The following is a 7067-nucleotide window of genomic DNA, read 5'->3' as shown; positions in this document are numbered from 1 at the left end:
AGATAGTGACTGGTGAGTTAATTTCAAGCCTTTGATATTTGCCCTATTCGTAAGCCATATTGACTGATATTTCAAACAAACCATTGATTCACCAGGCTACCCATTAATCAATCGTTGATACATTGAACTAGTGATCTTCCTGGCTTGTTCCTTTTTTCTTTGTGACGCGCAGATGTCCTTTTGCTGCTACGAGTTGTTTTCTTTTTTTCGAGTAAACCCCGGTTGTTATTCACTGCTCGTTCTGTTTACTTTTCGTTTTCGCCCTGTTTGAAGTTGCGGTTCCTATCGCCCGCAACAAAATCATTAATGTTGTATGCGGACTGCGCTCTTTTATTTTTGTGGCCGATGACCTAAGAGCCTGATAACATTTTATACGGTCAATAAAGCCGTTTCAGTTAACGTCAAACCTATCCGCTAAAATATTATAGTACATTGAAGGGGAAAATTGAGTGCTGAGGCATACTGGCAGTATATATAGTTCGTACTGGAATGTAGCCGTATAGTGTGCGCGATATAGCTCAGACTTGCACATTTACTTTGGAATATCTATAACAATATATTCAAAAATAATTTTGCATCATTGTTGCAAGCTTCGAAGCTTTTCATTTAAAACATTGAACATACGAAGCCGCACTTCAGAAAGCGCAGGGCTTCCTTCTTACGAATTCCTTATTAAAATACTAAGCTAGACATAAATATTTCTCAAAAAAACGTTTAAATAATGAAACAACAATCAGAAGCGGTAAATGAGGTGAAGTGACGCGAGGTATCTTATATTGTGGTCTATATATAAATACGCATACGAGATCATTTCGCTATTAAACATCGATTCATTTGGATTACTGCAACTAAACTATGATTATTTATCCTCAAATTTCACAAAAAGATATTCATATCAATATTTTTGGGGGCACTATTTGACGAGCAAGATGTCAAGGAAAGAGTTCGCGCTGCTGTTAATTTTGTTTATTTATATGGTGTCACACTGTATTTCATCCTGTTCGGCGCAAAAAGAGAATGCAATGTTTAGTTAGATTCTGACTAGTAAGCAAAATATTGTTCTTAGTAGTATGCGTGCGACACTCTATCATGCGCTTGTGTTGCTGGTATCAAATGAAAGAAATAAAAACTAATATAGAAGAGGAATTATCAAAAACAGTCAAGTTGTTCAAGATTAGCCTAGTAAAGAGAAGGATGCGTCCATTGGCGAGCACCGAAGCACATCAGTGCTCGCCCCCGGAACAAAAGTTGATCGCGCCGAACAATCTTGTGGCGGATCAAAAGCCGAGATCACCGAGCACACCGAGGCAGACCCTTCAGACAGCAAACAGAGAAAAAATCACATACGAGAAAAAAAAAAAAAAAAAACTAGATAAACCTATATGGGATGACCTCCTGATGCAAGAGAACCCAGCGTTCGATTACCGAACGTGCTCATCGGCGTCAACCCTAAAAGCGGCGGGAGGGGAAAGAAGGCTAGCGCACGCATCTCTAAGCGCAGCGCAACGTGGGGCCCTCTGCGGGGCAGCCCGCAAAGCGCGCGGCTGGTACCTTCCTGCTTCACCTTGACCCCTCGCGAGCGGCGGCGACTCCCGCCAGAGTCAGGTCGGCAGCTCACGCCAACCTGCCGGGAGAGCAAGAAGGGCAACCAAGCCACGCACTGCATCACACCAGCACCTCAGCGTCTGCGAGTCACTCGGCCACATGTTTGTGATTTTTGCGCGCGCTCACAAATGCATGTATCTACATAAGAGTAGCGCGAACGCCGCCGCCGAGCGCACGAACGCACTGACACGAACGTACATACATCATCGTCTACGTAAGGGATCACTGCGAACACCGCCAACACCGGTTTCCAGTGTCCGCCGCCTCTTGTCCGGATGTTTCGGAAGAGGTTATAGTGCTCGTCTCAACGACGATGACGACAGCGACGACCGTCGTGAAAGCGCCGCCGTGTGCTGCGCCCGGCCCAAGAGGTGCCACTGTCACCGGAGCGCATTAAACCGGCGGTCCTTTTCAATTATGTTTTTTTTTTTCCTCATAGTAGCAGCCGAGGGAGAAGCGTCGTCGCCTCTTCTTCCTCCTCTCTCCTGCTGTGCTAAGGCACGTTGTCCGCGCGCTTCGCTGGCCAGAGCGTTTCTTCTGCGCGCGATAAGTTGAAGGGCGTGCGAGGCCTCAACCGTGGCCGTTGTTGCGCTCGGCCACCATTGTTGTCTCCGATCCTTCGGAGCGAGTTATATGTGTCCTCCCCGCTTCAAGGCGACAGGGATGACGACGAAGCGTTCGCGTTCCCCCGTTCATTTCTCGCTGGCGCTGAGAAACTGTGTCGACCTCGCCGTCGCGGAGGCGCTCGGGTGCGGAGAATAGCCTACGCATGAGAGCCCCCTCGCTGCGTTGACGCGCCGAGAGGTGCGGGCTGACTGGCGTTAATAACCAGCCCTGTCAGATAGTAAGCGCGGCCGGTCGCGCAACTCGTTTATGTTTAACTAGTGGTCTTCGGTGGTACAGCTATGACGATCGCAGTGATTGTTCTGAGTGGCACTTGCTGAGCGCGTTCATCTGAGAAGAATTCCTAAGTAGTTTCGTAAATGTTAAAGCAGTTGTTCTAAGGCAGTTATCTCAAGGAAAGACTGCGTGCATGTGTGCGTGCTTGCGGTCATTTTATCTTAAATGCTGAATGCTGCTGTCGTGCTATTTTGCCTGTGCATGTATGCATGTGCACTGCCTACACGTTAGTTACGCACTGACTGCGCGTATGTGTACTTTTTTATCGAAAAATATCTGATTAGCAGGAAGTCAAAGGTAACGACACAAAGGCAAGTAACATTTCAAAATCTTTTTTCTGGAGACGTGTGACCCTAAACCTGAGATGTGAATTTTATATTTCTGTGTAACTTTCACTTTTTCAATCTTATCTAATTAACTGCTGTCTTACTCAGTATCTGCTGTTTCCTAATCTTTTCTGTAATAACATTTTCCATCAGAAACCGCGGATTTCGCCCCTTACCGATTGGTTAAGGTACTTTGCCACGATGCACCAAAGGTGTGCAGTGCAGCCAGAGCCTTGCGTGCATGCTTGCGCGCGGTTTTTGTGCGCGCGCGCGCGTGTGAGTGTGAGTGAGTGAGTGAGTGAGTGAGTGAGTGAGTGAGTGAGTGAGTGAGTGAGTGAGTGAGTGAGTGAGTGAGTGAGTGAGTGAGTGAGTGAGTGAGTGAGTGAGTGAGTGAGTGAGTGAGTGAGTGAGTGAGTGAGTGAGTGAGTGCGCGTGCGTGCGTGCGTGTGTGTGTGCGTGTGTGTGTGTGTGTGTGTGTGTGTGTGTGTGTGTGTGTGTGTGTGTGTGTGTGTGTGTGTGTGTGTGTGTGTGTGTGTGTGTGTGTGTGTGTGTGTGTGTGTGTGTGTGTGTGTGTGTGTGTGTGTGTGTGTGTGTGTGTGTGTGTGTGTGTGTGTGTGTGTGTGTGTGTGTGTGTGTGTGTGTGTGTGTGTGTGTGTGTGTGTGTTATGACGCCTGCGAAAAATCCGAGTCATGTCAGCTGCAGACAATGATCTGGCATATAGGGCGTCAGTTTCAACTGGTGTAGAGAGAGGTTGTGTCGGGAAAGCTGCAGATTGTATATATCTCGTCGCGTTTTGGTTGTCTCTTTTATTATCTGCATACGCTGAAATATTGTGCATCAACCGGTAAGCAAAGCATGTGACTGGTTCTTGTACAGACTCCGAAGGTGAAAACCATGCTGTGTTGAAGAAGGACAACACCTGCTAGCGCACCAAAGTCACCTTTAGCTGTCCCAGGTAAATCGGGAGCCATTCTTTAGGTGGAAAGCAGAAGTTGAGAGAACTGCCGAGGAATATTTAGCCATCCCTTCATCACTTTATCAGACGAAAAAAGAGCGACTTCTTTATTAGTACATCAATAGACAGGTTCCGATAGTTTTTAAGTTCCTGATCGTGTTCTAAGGAGAGGCATCAACCCGGTCGGACGTCTATCTGAAGCTCTTTGTAAAATTTGTAAAAATCAGCCACCCAAGGAAAGCTGACCTGAAACGAAATAAAAAGGAGCGAACAAAACGTGGAAACCAAACAAATCCGGTGAAAGAGAAGTAAAAGAAAGAAGAGACAAAAGCCACAAGACGGTTACCGCTTTGTAACTCGAGATATAGCGAGGTCAAGAATTTGGAAGTGAAATGCACATATGTACAGTTACTTGAGCACTTTTTCGTAGTTCCATGCCCCGTGGAGACGAAACCGAGTGAGTGGATGTGTAGCAGATGGCACATTAAATATAAAAAACGCACCGCTACCCTGCGAATGTTAATTCCTCCATTCTCTGCGTTTGTTTCTCCTTCTTTAATAAGCCTTTCCTCTCTCCTCTTTCTACATTATGGTTTGCACGAAAACCGCCCTCTAGTTACGCGTTGCTATACTTCCTCTACTATAGTGCTACTGTTAACACTGCTACTACGTCTACTACTTCTACAAACACGAAACCGATGTAGCAGGCGCCCGACAGCTGTCACTTTAAAAAGAAAAAATAGGGCGAGGCAAACAAGCGAAGAAGTCGGAAGGATAGAACAAAAAAAAAAGGATGTGTGTGTGTGTGTGTGTGATGGAGGGGAGAGGACGGGGGGGGGGGGGGGGGGGTAAGAGAATTGAGTAAAATCGCTGCTCTCATGGAAGCAAGCCGATTTAACTAGTATTTTTTTTTTTTTTTTTTCAGTTTCTCCACACCTGCGTACAATGAGTATGAACCCCTGCGTTGCAGTGTCTAATAACGACTATTCGGTAGTAAACGCTGCCCTGTAAGCATTTGTTAGCGTCGTATTCTTCACTCTATATTTTTTTACATGTTTCACAGTAAAAATTCATCTTGCAAATTTAGCAACGATACCTCCCCCCCCCCCTCCCCTTCTCCCCTGTCCCCCGCCCCCACACTGGCTCACCGCTAAATGCGAGCCCTATTCCACAAAACAAACCCGCTTACACTGTGCCCTTTCTTTGTCGCCTGAAGTTGATAGCGTCAGCTTAGTTCGCTGAACTCGTTTACTGAGATTGAGAATGTAAGTTTCTTCTACTGTGTACACAATGAACACGTATCATCAAACGAGCATTTCCTGAAAGATTAACTCTTTGTTGTATCAGACAAACTCGCAATGAATGGAGTTAAGGAACCAAGCGTAAATGCAACATTACAGACATTAAGGAGCAGTACACTCAATACTTACCACAATGTATACGGTCTCTCGATATTATCAAGGCCAAAACTTCCACAGGGCGTTAAAGAAAGGGGAAGAAAAGAAAGATTCAGGGTAATCTGGGAGCTCAAAATAGCTCTTCGAAACCGAACTCTTCTGAAAGCTTATTATCTGGACCTGAAAAGGCGACTTTTCACTTGTTAGGTTCACCACCTCTTTTCATACACAAACGGAAGCGCCGAGCGGCCTTGTTCTTGGTCGTCGAAGAGAAAAGAGACGTTTTGTCAAAAGGCTTTCTCCAAGATTTGCACCGGGGAAAAAAAAAAAAAAAAACATCGCCGAAGTTCAGCTCAGGAAAAAAGTATAAACAGCGAACTTCACTGTACCTCGAATCTTCAATGTTCGACTCACAAGAGCTGAGTTTGGAGAATCCCCTTTCTTGAGAGCGAGTCGCATCAGAGTGACACTATCCAAAGCAGGCCTTTCAGGAGCACGAAGTATCATGAAAGAGGTGTGTGTTCTTGAATGCCTCGAGAGTTTCTTGCTCTACAATTTCCTTTCTGTGATTCAAAGCAGATTCTGGAAAAAGGACTCGAAGCAATAAGAAGATGCCTACCTGCCCGGCTTGCTTCTTGCGTAATAGAAATGCCACTCCGTCGTCGTTTTGAAGAAGCTTGTATATCCGCAAACACGAAGCCATAGTTGCCGCGAGGGAACCGAAAGGCGATGCTCTCGAGAGACCTGAAACTTAGGCATTCCCTTTATGAATAGCCTGCTGTTTACCGGAGAGCTTCGTAAGCAACGCGCTCACGCGTGATCACGTCTGCCCTTGTTCGCCATTGAAGCGAACTTCAACGCGAGAGAAGCACTATTTCGAGAGGTTTGTTTGCCAAGTCTGGTAGCCACCGCACCCTAGGCGATATATAGTTTCATGTATGCCCGCAGGCAGCCCACGTTCACGTGTCATATACTGTAGATGCTAGCAAACCCGACCACACAACTCCAACCCCAAGTCAGCCTGTTTACATTATGTCTGTTTGTTGGGCGTCGTTTCCTCCTCCATCCGCATGGCGGCCGAATGAGAACGGCGAGCGCCAAGAGACTCGTCGGGGCGTTGTGCGGTTGCCCCGCCCGACCGGCGTCCATGTCAGCTCGACGGCGGCGGACATGAGACGAAACAAAATGCGGGTTGTCAGGGGAAGATGGCGCGTTTGGCAGTGCTCCGGCAGCCATCGTGTATTGATGGATGGCGGTGCGCGCAAACCACGGAGCTGACGCCGCGGGGTTGGCCATCCCCTCTTACTCTCTTCTGGGGCTGTCAAGCAGAGCGCAGGGAGGGAGGTGGAATCAGAGTGAGACGTGATTATGCTACCCCGCAGATACGAAGCGAGAATTGTATAAGAAGACCGCCGGGAAGCGTTGGAGGCGTGTATAAGGGGGATCCGCGTGTACGGGAACCCCTGAGGTTCCCCGGCTCTGGCATAGGGTCTCGGGAGAGCCGTCACAGTCGGGTTTCGTTTCAGCAATGTATACAAGCCACATCATGGGAGGTTTCTTTTTTTCTTTTTTTCGTTCTTGTATTTCCCGCGGCTCCTTCTAGCACGAAGTGAACAAAATGATTGATACTTGCGGCTCGGATGATGCTAATGCGGGATGAGAGAGATAGGGGGAGGTGAGAACACGACAATACACGTCTGTTTCGACTTCTTTATTGCGCAGGTCGAGTCTTCCAACGCGATTTCTCCGGCGAAAAAACAGCAACTCGTCTCAGTTCCCGCTGTCATAAAGGTCTGGGTAGTCTTTCATCTGCAGCAAGCGAAATGTAGCGCTATAAATACACCATGGGCTATTCGGACTACCAATAACACCGCACACTATAC

Source organism: Amblyomma maculatum, chromosome 6 (assembly GCF_055883805.1).
Source record: "Amblyomma maculatum isolate TAMU_Amacu chromosome 6, ASM5588380v1, whole genome shotgun sequence".
NCBI lineage: Eukaryota > Metazoa > Arthropoda > Arachnida > Ixodida > Ixodidae > Amblyomma > Amblyomma maculatum.
This window is presented reverse-complemented; position numbering follows the sequence as displayed.